The sequence below is a fragment of the Loxodonta africana genome, chromosome 6 (genome assembly GCF_030014295.1).
Source record: "Loxodonta africana isolate mLoxAfr1 chromosome 6, mLoxAfr1.hap2, whole genome shotgun sequence".
Taxonomy (NCBI): domain Eukaryota; kingdom Metazoa; phylum Chordata; class Mammalia; order Proboscidea; family Elephantidae; genus Loxodonta; species Loxodonta africana.
Window position 1 is genome coordinate 87,746,127 of NC_087347.1, and position 18,335 is coordinate 87,764,461.

At 37.7% G+C, this 18,335-nt stretch overlaps 1 protein-coding gene across 4 annotated transcripts in view; it reads left to right on the plus strand.

Annotated features, from left to right (window-relative positions):
- Positions 1-18,335, plus strand: part of BAZ2B (bromodomain adjacent to zinc finger domain 2B) — a 463,153-nt gene that overhangs the window by 57,276 nt on the left and 387,542 nt on the right. The window lies entirely within an intron of this gene.

An 18,335-nucleotide genomic window follows, 5' to 3' on the forward strand; every position in this document is an offset into this window, starting at 1 on the left:
TACGTTGAAATAAGTGAATGGAAAAGGCTATACCAGGGAAACAGCATCAATGTATGGAATGAATATATTAATGTCACATAAAATAACTTTGAAAACAGAAGGTATTATCAGGAATAAAAAGGTGTATTTCATAATGATAAAAGGAACATTTCATCTGAAAGATAAATGTGTATACATCTAACAACAGCTTAAAAATACATGAAGCAAAAATTGAGTTGATTAAAGAAATAGATGTTTCTACAACCATATTAGGAGATTTTAAAACCCCCTTTGTCATTAACTGATAAAACAACTGGAAAGAATCAGTAAAGACAGAAGATTTGTATGACACCATGAACTGCCTTGATCTAATGGATATTTGCTGAATGCATAGTCTTTTCATGTGCAGATGTTATATTCATAAAGATAGAATCTATGCTGACCATAAAACAAATCGACAGATACAAAAGGAATGAAACTATACAGATGTCTTACTTACCTAGTGCTGCTATAACAGAAGTACCACAAGTGGATGGCTTTAATGAAGAAAAGTTTATTTTCTCACAGTAAAGTAGGTTACGAGTCCAAATTCAGGGTGTTAGCTCCAGAGGAAGGATTTCTCTCTCTGTTGGCTCTGGAGGAAGGTCTTTATCCTCAATCTTCCCACCGTCGAGAAGCTTCTCAGGCACAGGGACCCCAGGCCCAGAGGATGCACTCTGCTCCTGGTGCTGCTTTCTTGGTGGTATGAGGCCCCCAACTCTCTGTTTCCTTCCTTTTCCTTTCACCTCTTGAGAGATGAAAGGTGGAGTTTCCCGGGGAAACCCCCTTTACATTGGATCAGGGAGGTGACCTGAGTAAGGGTGGTGTTACAATCCCACCCAAATCATCTTAACATAAAATTATAATCACAGAATGGAGGACAGCCACCGAATACTGGGAATCATGGCCTAATCAAGTTGACACACACATTTTTGGGGTGACATAATTCAATTCATAACACAGAGCGTGTTCCCTGTCCACAACAGAATTAAAATAAAAAATTAATGACAATAAGATAGCTAGGAAAGTACCAAATATTTTGAAATTTAATGGCACACTCCTAAATGAATCACAGTCCAAAAATAAACTGAAAGGGAAATTAGAAAATATTTGAAGTTAATAACACAAGATATCAAAATTTGTGGGAGGCAGATAAAGCAGTGCTTATAGGGAAACAGCTTTAACTCATTTAATTAGAAAATAAGAGAGATCTAGAAATCAGTGACCTAGGGGTCCACCTGAAGAAGAAAGGAAAAAAGCAAACCCAAAGTTGAGAGAGGAAAGAAAAAGATAAGACTAAAAATCAGTAACACAAAAAACAGACAGTAGAGAATATTGTAAATCGAAAAGCTGATTCTTTGAAAAAAGAAACATTGACAAACCCCTGCCTAGGTTGATCAATTAAAAAAAGAGAAAAGACAAAAACCACCAATGTAAGGAATCAAAGACAGTTTTTCACTACAACACTAAAGAAGTAATAATAAGAGAATTTTATGAACAACTTAATGCCATCAAATTCAACAACCTCAGTAAAATGAATTCCTTTAAAGAGCAACTTACTAAATTGTCATAAGAAACAAAAATCTCAGAAATCTTAAACCTATTGAAGTAATTGTATTATCAAAAATCTTCTTCCAAAGAAAACTAAGAAAGTTTTAGTGGTGAATTCTATCAAATATTAAATAATAATAATAATACCAAACTTTTACAAACTTTTCAGAAAAAAGAGGATGAGAGATCACTCCCCAGCATAATGTGTGAGGCTAGCAGACCTCTGATATGAAAATCTGATATACCAAAACCTGAAGAGACAATTACAGACCAGTGTTCCTCATGAACATAAATGGAAAAATCCTTTACAAAATAAAATATTAACGTAATTAAAGAATATATAAGAAGGATAATAACATCGTAACCTAAAGGGAATACAAGGCTGGTTCAACATTAACAAAATAAAGAGAAGCAACATATGATTATTTCAAAAGATGCAGAAGGAAAAGTTGACAAAAATTTAACACACATTCTTTATAAAAATTCATCTAAATAGGACTAGTAGAGAAGTTCTTAATCTCTATACTAAAAACCTTTGGGTAATATTATACCTAGTGGTGAAAAGGCCTAGTAAGTCTGAATTCCATACGAATTTGCAATTCTGTTCCTCATTTTTCCCCTTTTGGTCAGGATTCATCAGACTTACTGGACATGTTGAGACTGGAGGAACCCCCAAATCTGTTGCTTTGAGAAAATCTTCAAACCATGGACTGAAATTATCCCCTGAAGTTATCTTTAAACAACTGTCTAGTTAAATTAGTAAAGAATGTTTCCCACGAGCATTGCGCTTTTAAAGAATTATTATTTATATGAGATCAAATTGTCAACACTAACTTTAAAGCATAGATAAGAAGTTTGGAGGTTAAGTCAATGGTGGTGAAACAATGGGTAGAGATAGGGAGAGTGGTGGCACAGTGAGGAATGTGACCAGTGTTATTGAATTATACATGTAGAAATTGTTGAAGATATATGTTCTGCTGAGTATGTTTTCACCAAAGCTAAAGTTAAAAAAAGAAAATGAAAAGGCAATGCATGTCTGGAAAGGGGGACTAATTGCAACAAATATATCCAAGGACTTACTTCTAGAGTATAAAAAAAAAAAAACTCTTAAAATTTGTTAATAAGACAAATGAACCAGTCGAAAAATGGGTAAAAGATTTCACACACTACAAAAAAGATATGTGAATGGTAAATAAGCTATAAAATTGTGCTTAATATATAATTAGTTAACAGGGAAATGCAAATTCAAATGTAAATGACACCCCTTTATATACTTATTAAAATTGATAAACTTAAAAAAATGTCAGTACCAAATGTTGGTGAGGATGTACAGTGACTAGAACCCTCATACATTGCTGGGGGACATGTAAAATGGTATAACTACTTTGAAAAATTGTTTTGACAGATTTTTAGAAAAGTAACAGCCATAGAAGAAATAGATAAATCAGACTTCATCAAAATGAAAAACTAATGTGCTTCAAAGAACAGCAACAAGAAAGTTAAAGGCAACCCACAGAAAGGGAGAAAGTATTTGCAAATACCTGATACCAAAAATCAAAACCAAACCCGTTGCCGTCGAGTCAGTTCCAACTCATAGCGACCCTATAGGACAGGGTACAACTGCCCCATAGAGTTTCCAAAGAGTGTCTGGTGGATTCAAACTGCTGACCTTTTGGTTAGCCTTAGTGCTTAACTACTAAACCACTAGGGCTTTCATATATCTGATAAGGGACTTATATTTCATATATAAAAAAGTCTTACAACTCAGTAATAAAAAGACAAATAATCCAGTCAAAAACTAATCAAGGAATCTGAATAGGCCTTTCTCCAAAGAAGGTATACAAATGGCCAATAACCACATGAAAATACGTTCAACGTCATTAGCCATCAGGGAAATGGAAATAAAAGCCCCAATAAGATACCACTTCATACCCATTAGGATAACTACAATAAAAAAGATACATAATAGCAAGTATTGTCATGTATCTGTTAAGTGTTTAGGATCCAGAATATATTTTAAAAAAAAACAAAAAACTTACAACTCAGCAACAAAAACACAACCCAATTAAATAATGGACAAAGATCTTATAGATATTTCCCTAAGGTATACATGAAGTGGAGCTGAGATGGCAGCTTAGTCACGTGTACCATGGTGTCCCCCCCGCACCAAAGACTCAAAAAACCAGCTGAAACAGAAGCAGATAACAATCTGGAAGTCTGAACATCAAAAAGAAGGTCTAAGAACTGAACACTGACTGGAAGGAAAAAGTAAGTGAAAGCAGTGAAAGAGGAGTAACACAAAATGGAGGAGCTCATCCAGCTGTCCCGACCTGATGTGGCCATCTTAGGACGAAGCCAGCAGTGACCTCATGTGCAGAGAGCAAAGCAACTTCACGACCTCCCAAAAGGGGCAGAGAAACTCTATAGATAAACATGGAAAGAAGCAGAGGCAGGGAGGGAACCAGGGTCTGGAACCAGAGATACTCAAGAGTGGTGGCCCCTGACTTCAGGGGTGAGTGGTATGCACAAGGTGCTGGACTCGAGGAGTGTCAGCAGGAGGTCTCTCACCCAACTGGTCCCCTGACAGCCTCCCTCTTCATACTCGAGAGGGGACAGGTACCAATCACTGTCTGCTTTGGATGCGAGGTGCCCTGGCACCCCCGTAACCTAGCCAGCGGGATGCTTGCCCCCTCTCCCCATCCACCTGATCAGCAGAGGATCCAATATCCCGACTTCCTTGCCTGACTGGGGGACCACAACACAAGCCTGTCTTCTTCCCTCTACCCCACCCATCCTTGTCCACTACCCCCTCTGACTACCTGACAAGCAAGGCTAGGTGTGCCCCCATACATGTGCCCCCTACCACCTAAAAAAAAAAAACCTACACCCCCCAGAAATGCTCAGTGGGGGCAGTGGTGGAAAGGTAATGAGACAGCCTGCCCACTGCTCTCTCCTTTTCCCCCCTGCCCAGCGAGAGGTGGAGGATACTCGACTGCATACGAACGTTTCTGCCACTCCACTTTCCCTCCCCTACCAGCTCGAGGGGGAGGTGGCACCACTGTGCATGCATCCACCAATTTTGACTCCCTGTATTAAACTGCCCAGTGAGGGGAAGAACAGCTGCAAATGTGCACAGATCCCCTTGTAGCCCCTTCCTCCCACCCCGCCCCCCCCCCACAAGCAGTACCACTGTACATGCATTTGCCAGGCAAGACTCCCTCCCTTAACCTGCCCAAAGAGAAGCAGAGGAGCTCGGACTGTGTGCACATCCTCCTGAGGCCCTTTCCTTCTTCCCCCTGCCCAATGTGAAGCAGAGATGGAGAAAGTACATGCACAGCCCTCTGCTACACCTTCCTCCTTCTCCCTGCTCAGCGACAGATGCAGCATGACTAAGTGAACATCTGCCTACTGTTCTTCCTCCCTCCCCTGCCCAAGAGGCAGAAGTAGAATGATTGTGCACATGTCCACCTCCTGCCCCCCTCTACTATTCACACTTCTCCCACAGCTGATGAGAGGTTACTACCATGCATTCACTCACCCGCCACACTTGTGACACTGGCTGCTTTACCTGCAAGCAGAGCACCACTCCCTGCTCCCGCACCACCAGACTGAAGGCAGACAGAGACTAAAGCCCAACCAACCCATCCTCAGGTGCCCCACAAGACCAGTAAACAGAGACCCAAGCTCTCACACCTACTTGCTACCCTACTCACCCGGAGACAGGTAGGCAGTACTCCAGCACAGCCAGTTCAGCTACCAGAGCATCATGCCAGCCATGTCCACCAGGAATCATCAAAACAAAACAAAACAGGACACAGCAAACAATTATACAATTGAAAAGTAAGTACAATAACCCCTTAATGTCCCAGAGACAACAGACAATAGCAAACCACTTAAAGAAGCAGGGCAAAATGACCCCAGCAAGTGACCACAATAAAGAACCAGAAATCCCCCCTGAGGAAGAAAATGTAATGGAGCTTGCTGATAAGGAATTCGAAAGACTTATATATAGGGTTCTCAAAGGAATCCAGAAACAACATGGATAAAACTATGAAAAACACAGATAAAACCAAGGAAAGCATAGAAAAAGTGCTAGATGAATTCAGAAAAATAACAGAAGAACAAAATGACAAAACAAATAGACAATTGGAAATTGTACAAAAACATAAACTAGAAATCCAGAAGCTTAACAAAATTTCAGAAATAGAGTATTCAATGGAAAGTCGTAGGAATAGAACTGAAACAGTGGAAGACAGGACCGGTGGAATACAAGACAGATCCCTTAAAACACTAATTTGTTCAAGGAACAATCAAAAAAAAAAAAGCTGAAAGCTGAGCTATGTGGAACACCATCAAGGGAATAACTTTCATGTGATTGGAATCCCAGAAAGGCAGGAATCAACAAAAAGCACAGAGAGGATTGTTGAAAATTTGCTGACAGAAAACTTACCTAATATCATGAAAGACGATAACCGTCCAAGAAGCACAGTGAACCCTATATAGTATAGATCCCAAAAGAAGAACACCAAGACATATCATAATCAAACTTTCCAAAACCAGAGACAAAGAATCCTGAAAGCAGCTAGGGAAAAATGAAAGATTACCTACAAAGGGGCATCAAAAAGACTAAGCTCTGATTACTCGGCAGAAACCATGCAGGCAAGAAGGTGATGAGATGACATATATAAAACCTTGAAAGAAAAAAACTACCAAGCAAGAATTATATGTCCAGCAAAATTATCCCTGAAATACGATGGTGAAATTAGGACATCTCCAGATAAACAGAAATTAACGTAATTTGTTAAACCAGACCAACTTTACAAGAAGTGTTACAGGGAGTCCTTCAGACAGAAAACTAACAACACTAGACAACCTGAGATTAAAACACATGACAGTATCAGTCAAATAGCAACCAAGATAAAGGATTCTAAAAAATAAAGTAAAACTTAAAGAAAACAGGGAAGCAGAAATGTCAATCTGTAGCTAATGACCACTTCAAAACATAAAGGAAGAATGAAGGGCATAGGTTTAGAACTTCCATATGGAGAGGAAGTCAAGATGATATAAAGAAATAAATTGCCACTTTAAACTTAGGAAAATAAAGGTAAATTTTGGAGTAACCACAAAGAAAGTTAACAAACCTACTCATCAAAACATGAAAGAAGAAATTCTTAAAGACTCAGTACACACAAAACCAACAACAATGAAGGAAATGAAGAGACAAGCCACAATAAAAAAAACTCAGCACAGAAAATTAAGTGGAACGAAGAAACTGTCAACACCACACGTGCATACACAGCAGCATTACAAAATGACAGGACTAAACTCATACTTATGAATACTTACACTGAATGTAAATGGCCTAAATGCACCAGTAAAGAGACAGTGGCAGAATGGATTAAAAAATTACAATCCATCATTATGCTGCCAGCAAGAGACATACCTTAGATAAAGAAAAAAAAAAAAACAAGGATATAAATAAACCAAAACTTAAAGGGTGGAAAAAGATATAACGAGCAAACAATAACCAAAAAGAACAAGAGTGGCAGTATTAATCTCTGATAAAATAAACTTTAAGGCAAAATTCACCATAAAAGGCAAGGAAGAACTCAAAATGGATCAAAGACCTAAATATAAATTCTAAAACGATAAAGATCATGGAAGAAAAAATAGGGACAATGTTAAAAAAAAAATATTAGACAATGTTAGGAGCCATAATACATGGCATAAGCAGTATACAAAACGTTACTAAAAATGCAGAAGAAAAACCAGATAACTGGGAGCTCCTAAAAATCAAATACCTATGTTAATCCAAAGACTTCACCGAAAGAGTAAAAAGACTACCTACAGATTGGGAAAAAGTTTTTAGCTGTGACATTTCCGGTCAGTGCCTGATCTCTGAAATCTACATGGTACTGCAAAAACTCAACTACAGAAAGACAATCCAATTAAAAATGGGCAAAGGATATGAACAGACACTTCACTAAAGAAGACATTCAGGCTGCTAACAGATACATGAGAAAATGCTCACGATCATTAGCCATTAGAGAAATGCAAATCAAAACTACAATGAGATTCTGTTCTCATTCCTTTTCATTATCATATAGAACAGTATTCTAGCTGTCTTCCATTTGCCTCTCCAAATGTATTTTTCTTCTTAATCCACTTTTCTTTTCATCCTGAAATACTGATTTACATGGGTTATATAGATCCACATACCCTGTTGCGCTTGCTCTGTTTTCACCAATGAGGAGCCCTTGAAGAAGAATAGAGAAAGGGAGAAGAGTGGAAGAAGGGTGCTTGCTTATTCCCCTGGCTTCATCCTCATGAGGGCATCTCAGGCTAGTGATGTCTCTACACTGTAAATGGCTTTCTCTACATTATTCCCTCCTGTTCCTTTCAATAACAAACCCCTCTCGTCATACCTTTGGGCCAAGCGAAAGTAAACAGCTCTGCTACCTTGGGCTATTTTACTATTCTTTGTGATTCCCCTCACTTTTATAAATAGTTTCTTTGTACATAAAACCTCCTTCAGTTGTCCCAACTTGAATGTGTTGTTTCCTGAGGGGATGCTGATACACATATATAGAGCTATAATTTTTTACAGTATTTTTCTCTTCACTCAGAAATATTCTAAATTGTGTTTTTAACATCGTCGTTCAGTTTATGTGACTAGAATGCATATTTTGTGTATTTCTCGTTAAGTAATTCCTTATATTGAGGAATTCCTTTTTATTTCATGTTGTTTTAATGTCTCCTTTTGTCTCTCATGTTGAGAGACATCTGCTTCGGGTAACCAAGCAGATGGAAACAAATGTTTATATTTTACTTAGTGGAAACTATTTACAGAATGTATACTATTTTATGTGTGTTTTACTTTTGCTATACTATCTTTTCGAAGCAATTATCCCCTTTTTTTTCTTTTTTTGCCTACATTCTCATCTAAATCCATCTGGCATTTATTGTTAAATAGACAAGATTGAAGAAGAGCTCTTAGAGATCATCAGCTTTTACCAACCTCTAGGAAGTTGCTCTTTTAGGGCTGACTTTGAAGGCAAGTCTCTACCTCAGATTGCAATATCTTCTGACATTTATCTTGTGTGGAGCCGACTCTCCAGCAGTGGGTTTGGGTTTTTGTTTTTTTGTTTGTTTTGGATCTGCTGGCTTGAAATTGACTCCATTTTTGTTTTGGGTTCTCTGCATATATTAGAGTCAGACCTCAGTTTATAATGCTTGGAAATATGTGCTACATTCAAGTCTGTCTTTCCATTCTTCCACTCCCAATATGCATTATTTTATATGTTCCCACCCTGTGTTCCCTCCTTTATATGTTTCATGCTGGCCATTGTAGTCTCTGAAGATGTAACAGCAAAGAGGTTATGGTATAACTGTTGGTAGTCTTCTGTGGCTGCCTCAGAATATTGTTTTGTGCATTTGGAAAATGCCTATCCTTTTATTGATCAGCATATCACAACATATAGTGAAAGTTATTTTCCTGCCTACGTAAGTCTGTGCTGTTCTTGTTCATAGAATGTGCTTTTGATTTCATCCCATTGTTGTAAACAGTGAAAATTCCATTAGGGTTTTGGCTTATCTTTTATTAAAGTTCTTGTATTCTGTGTAGGTTATTGCTTAAGTCCACTTACTACTGCTTTTTTTTTTTTTTTCTTTTAACCTATCTGAATCTCAAAGAATTTTGGATCAGAAAGGACTTCCTTGTAGATTATCTAGTGGAATTTTCTTTTTGATGAAAATATTACACTGAGGTTAAATTAGGATTCCCCTAGGATCAATCAAGATAAGAAGGTACAGACATACCTTCTGATTTCCAGTCTATTGCCCTTTCAATTATTTTATGCTACATTTTTTATTATTTGACTTACGAGTCAGTGTACCCCAGTCGAAAGAGCACTTGAGTAGTGGTCAGCATATATAGATTTTACTAACAGGTGTATCACTAATTATTTGAATGATTTGAAGACACTTCAGTTTATCTGTAATTTCATTATATATTATATAAGCTAGCCGGTACAGGCTTTCTTTTAAATATCTTTGAATTTTAAAATTGAATTTACAGTGGTTTGATTCCTAGAATATTAAGCAAAGACTGCCTTAAGTTTTGCTGAGTGATACTGGGTGACAACAAAACCTATAAGCTTTGATTCTTTCCTACTCATTTGTATGTTCATTTAAAAGACTTACAGACTATCTTGCTCACCTGTGCACAAATGAAGTTAAGTATACATTTGAACAAGTTAAAAAATAGTCTAATTTGGGAAATGTTACAGGAATGACGTTTTTAAACTTTAATGTTAAATGCTTATCAACAAAAATTGTTAAATGGGAACCTAATTTGCTGTGTAAACTTTCCTCTAAAACACAATAAAATTTTTTAAAAAGTACTTACCACGTATTAGGTAAAATACTTATGAAAGTTTTCATAAAGAAGTAGTGTGGGAAGCTGGTTGAAAATGGCATCTTGTATGCTCAGCATATTAATCATTTTGCAAATGCAATGACATACCACCATGTCAGCCCACTAGGATGGCTATTAAAAAAAAAGCACAATAACAAGTGATAGGAAAGTCAAATCGTAAAGGTACTTTAGAACACAGTTTGGCAGTTCCTTAAAAAATCAAAAATAGTTACCATATGACTTAGCAGTTTCACTCCTGGATATAAATCCTAAAGAACTGAAAACATACTCACACAAAAATTTATACAAATATATTCATAATAGCCAAAATGAAGAAACAACTCAAATGCCCATCAACTGATGAATGGAAAAGTAAAACTTGGTATATCTATACAATGAAATATTATTTATCAATAACTTGGGATAAAGTATCAATACACCCTACAATATGGATGAGCCTAAAAGAACCTAGTCTCAAAAGACCACATATCATATAGTCTATTTACTTGTAGTGTCCAGAAAACGCAAATCCAGAGACAGAAAAGAGATTAGTGGTTGCCATGGTTGGGGGAGAGAGGGGAAATTCATAGGGACTGCAAGTGGCTATGGAGTTTCTTTTGGAGTGATGAAAAAGTTGTGATTTTAGATAGCAGTGATGGTTGTTTAACCATATGAATATACTAAAACCTATTAAAGTGAAGTATTTAATACTTAAAAGTGAAATACACTTTAAAAAATTTACTGTGGTAACAAACACCAGAAGAGAAACTAGATAACTGGGAGCTCCTAAAAACCAAACACTTACCTCATCCAAAGACTTCACCAAAAGAGTAAAAAGATTACCTACAGACTGGGAAAAGTTTTCGGCTATGACAATTCCAATCAGCATCTGATCTCTAAAATCTACATGGTACTGCAAAAACTCAACAACAAAAAGAAAAATAACCCAATTAAAAAATGGGCAAAGGGTATGAACAGGCATTTCACCAAAGAAGATATTCAGGTGGTTAACAGATACATGAAGCATAACAATGATTGTGAGGATGGTGGAGGCCCAGGCAGTGTTTTGTTTTAGTGCACATAGGTTCGCTGTGAGTCAGAACCAACTTGATGGCACCTAACAACAACAACATATGACCCAGCCATTCTACTCCTAGGTATGCACCCAAAAGAAATGGAAACGTAAATCTACACAAAAACTTGTGCATGAATATTGATAGCAGCATTATTTATAATACCCAAAAAGTGGAAGCAATTCAAATGTCAGTCATCTGACGAATAGATATAAAGTGTGGTATCCACATGTAAATACAATTTACAAATAAAGGGAGTGAAAAACTCTAATATATGGATTAAATGGATGCATCTCAAAATAATTATGTTGAATGAAAGAAGCTAGATAAAAAAGAGTGCATACTCTATGATTCCATTTATATAAAATTCCAGAAAATGCAAACTAATATATTGCAATTGAAAGCAAGTCAGTGGTTACTTGGGATCATGGAGTTGGGTAGCATGAAAGTGCAAGAAGGAGACACTAAAAAGGGATATGAGGAAACTTTTGGGATGATGGATATGTTCATTATCGTAATTATGTTGATAGTTTCAAAGGTATGTGATATGTCAAAAATGGTAAGATTGTATACTATAAACATATATAATGTATTGTATGTAAATTATTATATTAGTTTTAGTTAAGATTGCATTGGATTACCTTAACAAACTATCACAAAGTGGGTGGCTTAAAACAACAAAAATTTACTGTCTTAAAGTTCTGGGTATCTGAATTGTCCAAATTCAGGGTATTTGAAGGGCCAGGTGTCTCTGAAGTTTCTAGGGGAAGATCCTTTTTTGTCTCTTCCAGTTTCTGGTAGCCCCAGGCATTTTTTGCCCTATGGCAGCATAACTGCAATTTCTCCCCCATCAATCACATGACTGTGACTGTCTTCCCTCTGTGTCTGTCTGTGTTTTTTTTAACTGTGGTAAATATACAAATACATAGCAAAGCAGTGACATTGATTACATTCATCATATTGTGAAACTATTAGCACTATGCATTTCTAATTACTCCAACACCATTAACAGAAATTTAGTGCCCCCTAAGCAACAACTCCCTCTTCTTTTTTTAAGGATACCAGTCATATTGCATTAGGGCTTACCCTATTCCAGTGTGACCTCATGTTAACTGGTTACATCTGCAAACACTGTTTCCAAATTTGGTCACGTTCGCAGGTACTGGGAGTTAGGATTTCAACATATCTTTATACGGGACACAATTCAACCCATAACACAAGCATTTGTCACTTTGCCTGGTTCCAGTGTAAATGAATTTCAGTCACCACAGTTCAGTTAAATCACACAAGTCTCCTAAAAACGTAGTTCAAATTTCAGTTACCATGGAATGTTAACTGTGAATAATTGCATGAAGTACAAACTTCTGGCTCTTTAGTTCACAATCACCATGTGTATAACAGACGGATTTTATAATCAGTGACCAGTCAAATTACTTCTTTCTAAGTCTGTTGATGATTGGCCATTGCAAATCATTTCATACACAGAGAGCAAAGCATGTAATTATGTTGCCTCCTTGTATCCCAGTGATAAATCCCTGTGACATTTTACCTAAATGGATAATCAAAAGAGGGAATTGGCCAACAAAGATGAAAATGCAGCAAATAAACATAATGTGATAATGCTGGTAGTGAAATTTGAATCCCTAATAAGTGAAGTTACTGAGGAATTAGCTGAGCATGGAGATGTTGATACTGCTGTCATTAAAAAGACTAGATACTAAGCCAGAGGAACTCAGTGAAGGTGAAGTTATCAACACAGTGAGGAAAGTATTTATGATGAAAAAAATAAAGATCTCCCAGAGGAAGTGATCCAGCAAAAAAATCTCAAAATAACATTTGTAGATATTTCATGACATTGAAAATGCAAAAAAAAAAGAAATGTTAGAAGCTGATCCAAAGAATATGAAAAGTCACTAACATATAGAAAAGATGCTCGCTGGCTACCATAAGTTATAGGAGGAGAAGGAGGCAGGCACTATTGAAACTACAAAGAAATAAAGTAATTTAGTTCTCAATGTGCCTAATGTTTTATAGTGTACTAAATAAAATATTAGTTTTAATATTTTTTTGTTTCCCAAACATTTATAACCAATAGTAACAGAGCTTTTAATGTTTTAACAAAAATTTTTAAAATCATTGAACATGTGTAATTTCTCCCACTAATTAATAAGAAAGTTTTGACAGTTTAGCTTGGACAGTTATTTTTACATTCCATACATTTCCTGTTCAAAATGAGGATGCCTGTATACCTCAATTAAAATTGTGGGGAAAAAAAGCAGTAATTAAGATTCTGATTTTGAATTTAATTATATTCAAAGGCAACAGAACGTAGAAATGATATAAATTAAGTTCAGCTCAAAAGTTTCATTAAATTGAATTCAAAGTTTTGAAAAAAATTAGAATTAACCAAAACAATTCCAAATAAAAATATGTAAATATTAAGTTTCCCATATGAAACAATGAAATTTTGTTTTCTGACATTTCATTATATTGTTCTGTTAAAGCTTTTAACAGTTACTACCAGTTTGTGAAAGGAGCCCTGGTAGTGCGGTGCTTAAGTACTTGGCTGCTTACTGAAAGGTCAGTTGTTTGAGCACACCAGCCACTCCACAGGAGAAAGGTCTGGCAGTCTACTTCCGTAAAGATTACAGTCTTAGAAACCCCGTGGGGCAGTTCTACTCTGTCCCGTAGAGTCAATTTGAGTCAGAATTGACTTGACAGGAGTGGGTTAAGTGGATACCAATTAATGAGTTTGATATATTTAACAAATCGATTATTCAGTAAACTGAGTATTAGCTTTTAGTAAATTAATTTTTGATGAAGTGACTGGATCCTTAGGTGATTCCAGTCTTGTAAAGTTGCACCTCAGTTGATGAAGACCTGTTAGATCCTGGGAATTGATGATAAGCTCTACACACACTCATACACTCATTTACGCATATAAAACCTGTTCCTGTTGAATTCATTCTGACTCATGACAACCTCCTAAGTCAAAGTAGAACTGCCCCATAGAATTTCCAAAGCAGTAATCTTTACAAAAGCTGACTGCCACATCTTTCTTCTGCTGAGTAGCTGTTGGGTTTGAACCACTGACCTTTCTATTAGCAGGCGAGCACTTAACCACTGCACCCAGGGCTCCGTTTACACATATAGATATAATGGTGTGGGTGTGTGTATTCATTTGACTGTCTTGACTATCTAGTGTTGCTATAACAGAAATACCACAAGTGGATGGCTTTAACGAAGAGAAATTAATTTTCTCACAGCCTAGTAGGCTAGAAGTCCAAATTCAGGGCATCAGCTCCAGCGGAAGGCTTTCTTTCTCTGTTGGCTCTAGAGGAAGGCCCTTGTCATTAGTCTTCACCTGGACTAGGAGCTTCTCCACACAGGAACCCCAGATCCAAAGGATGCCCTCTACACCCAGTGCTGCTTTCTTGGTAGTGTGAGGTTCCCATGTCTCTCTGCTTACTTCTCTCTTTTGAGACTGAGGCAGCTCAGCTTTCTGTGTTCCCTGTTCAGTGTCTGCTTCCTGGTTCCTTGGCCCCTTGGCCCTCGAGCCTCATGTCCACATTTCCCCTGTTGGGGCAAGTGTTCCAAAGCTCTGTAGCTCCACCAATAAGTGCCTGGAGGCACCCCACTCTGCCAGTAAACTTCAGCCAGAAGGCTCTCAGCTCTCTTGCTCCATGGGTTGGCAATTCTGACTCCACTGATAAGTGCCTGGAGGCACCCCACGCTACCAGGAAGCCTCCTGCGCAAAGGCAGTCAACTCACTCTGTGGGTCGGCTCCAGCTCTGTCTCACACTGGTCTCCTGGTTCTGCTGCTGCTGGTCCTCTGCTGCTGTTTCACACCACCTGCACCTTCTCCAGTGTTAACAGTTCTCCTCACTTCCTTCTGAGTCCTCTGTCCATTCACAGTTTCAAAACCACTTCCACATTTTAGGTATCTGTTAGAGCTGTACCCCACTCTTGGTACCACATGTCTTAGGCTGGGTTCTCTAGAGGAGCAAAACCAGTAAAGCACGTAAATATATATAGGCAGAGTTTATATCAAGGAAACAGCTGATGCGATTGTAGAGGCTGGAACATCCCAAGTCCATGGAGCAGGATAGAGACTTCTGATTCACGTAGCCATAGGGGCTGGCAAACCCAAGATCAGCAGGTCGGAGAGCAGGGCTCTTGTTCACAGGCTGTAAAGATTGACGAATCCCAAGATTGGCAGACAAGACCACAAGGCTTCTCCTGATTCACGTAGCTGCAGGGGCTGACAAACCCAAGATCAGCAGGTTGGAGAGCAGGGCTCTTGCTCACAGGCTGTGAAGATTGATGAATCCCAAGATCAGCCGGCAGGCTGCTAGCTCAAGTCCCAAGAACCAGTGGTCAGATGAACAGGAGGCAGCTGCAGGATCCAGAGCAGGCAAAAGCCAGAACGTTTACTTATATTCAGATGCAGGCCACTTGCCCAAGGAAACTCCCTTCCAACTGATTGGCTGCTCACAGCAAATCCCATCATGTGTGTGATCACATATAAACACTAAGAATCATCGCCCAGCCAAGTTGACACACAATCTTAACCATCATAATGACCCAAAACTATTGCTGTCAAGTTGATGCTGGCTCACAGTGAACTGCCCTATAGGGTTACCAAGGCTGAAATCTTTATGGAAGCAGACTGCCACATCATTTTCTTACACAACAGCTGATGAGTTCAAACTGCCAACCTTTTGTTAGAAACTGAGCAGTTTAACCACTGCACCACCAGCACTCCATGTACATATATCAGCCTGCCCTCCAGCTACAAATCCTTGAAGTTGTAAATCACTTACATGTACACAAAGGAAACCGATACAGTAGATTTGCAGACACTATGGAAAACATGCTACAGAACAAGGGAAAATAAACACTATCTCCAAAAGTTGAAAAAAGAGTGTAACACTGAAATTAGCTAGAAGAACACTTTGTATACATTTAAAATTTCTGCTATAAGATAGTAACTATGATCTTAATAAAGCTTGAGCAAGAAACCCAAAGTAGTGGATATGAAAAGAAGGAAAGACAGCAAGATTAGATAAAAAGGGAGTTGAGGAAGCTCTAAGGAAAGATTCCAAGGAGATTAAAAAGTTCACTGGTAGAATTTAAGTTTACTTTAGAGGCAATACTATCTAAATGACTGTGCAGACAAATCAGTGGTGTGGTAGGGAATCTTGAATTTACTCTGTAAGCAGAGAATAAAAATAAGAAAATACACAAACATGTTATATTTGAAACATACCTACTTCTTTTTTAAAGTAAAAAGGACACCAATTGGAAAAGGAGCAAAAACCAAAACCATAAGTTTTCTGATTTTTTTTTTCATCTAAGAATTTTAAATTAAAGGATTAAGCCTAATCTAAGACTAATCACAGAAAAGAGAACCACTCTTAATCAATCTGGCAACATTTTTAAATTATAATGAAAGGAATAAACACTCAAGCAGAAGAATCATGTTATTTTTAAGGGAACCTAGATCAGAATGGCCTCAGCTTTCTCTACAGTAGTAAATTCCAAAAGATAATGGAGAAACATATATAGAATTTTGAAGGGAGTAGATTGATTTAAGAATTATGTGTTTAACTGATTTGTCTTTCACGTATGAAAGGAACACAAGAACATTCTCAGATTTTCAAGAGCGCAAAAAATGTTTCCCAAACCTCTAGAAAAATTTCATAAAACCAGCCGAAAGATGAATTTTTTAAAGATCTTTTCAACCACTTCACTAAACAGCTCTGACCTCCGTGATGTTAAATCCAATTGTCAATTTTTAATCTTCATTTTACTTAGTTTACCAGTGGCAGTTGAAACAATTATGTCTTGAATTCTTGAACATAATTTTCTCTAATTTCTAGAACACCCTTGGTGATTCACTGACTTCACTAACTGGGAAGTTAGTTTCCTTGCCTAGTTTTTCCTTATAACTCCAACTTCTACACTCACTCATTGGTGATCTCAGCTGTTTTGTAGGTTTAAATACTATAAGCAAATAACTCTCAAATTTGTATCTCCATTACACCAGTGTTCATTGTAGCACTGTCATGGGTTGAATTGTATCCCCCCCAAATACCTGTCAACTTGGCTAGGTCATGATTCCCAGTATTGTATGATTGTCTACCATTTTTCGTCTGATGTGATTTTCCTTCTGTTGTAAATGCTATCACTATGATCTAATGAAATGAATTAGTGGCATTTATATTGATGAGATCTACAAGATTGGATAGTGTATTAAGCCAGTCTCTTTTGAGATATAAAAGAGAAAAGTGAGTAGAGAGACATGGGGACCTCATACTACCAAGAAAGTTGCACCAGAAGCAGACTGCATCCTTTGGACCCGAGGATCCTGTGCTGAGATGCTCCCAGAACAAGGGAAGACTGATGACAAGGACCTTCCTCCAGAGCTAACAGACAGAAAACCTTCCCCTGGAGCTGGCACCCTGAATTCAGACTGCTAGCCTACTGGACTGTGAGAGAATAAACTCTTTGTTAAAGCCACCCACTTGTGGTATTTCTGTTATTGCAGTACTAGATGACTAAGATGAATGCTGTTCACAATAGCCAAAAGGTGGAAACAACCTAAATGCCAATCAACAGATGAATGAATAAATAAAATGTCGTACATACATACAATGGAATACTACTGAGTCAGTAGGAGAAATGGAGTCTTGATACATGCTACAATATGGATGGAGCTTGAAGATAGTGTGCTGAGTGAACGAAGTCAATCACAAAAGGACAAATACTGCATGACCTCACTTATATAAAAACACAAGAATGAGCAAATGTATAGAGACCAGTTTCTTTGTGGTTACCTGGGCTGGGAGGGAGGGGAAAAGAGGGTTATTGCTTATGGAGTGCTGAGTTTTGGCTTATGGCAATGGAAAAATTGCATTAATTAAGGGTGGGGTTGCATAGCCGATTATTATAAGTGCTGTCATAAGTTGTATAACTATAAAAAGTTGAATTGGCAATAGTTATATGATAGACATACTTACAACAACGGGGAAAAAAAAAAAGAGTAGGTGCTGAAGCTGCTATGTACAAAGAAACAGCACATGGATTTGGTTCCTTGGTTGAAGGTTTAGGGTTATGGTATCATGGAATATCCCAGTTAATTGGCCTAATTCATTGCATAGCTCCTGGTGTCTTAAAAGTTTGCAGGAGGCCATCCAAGGCACAATAGTTGGTCTCAATTTGCCTGGAGCAAAAGAGGAAGAAGGAGAGTCAGGAATAGGAGGAGGAAATGGAAT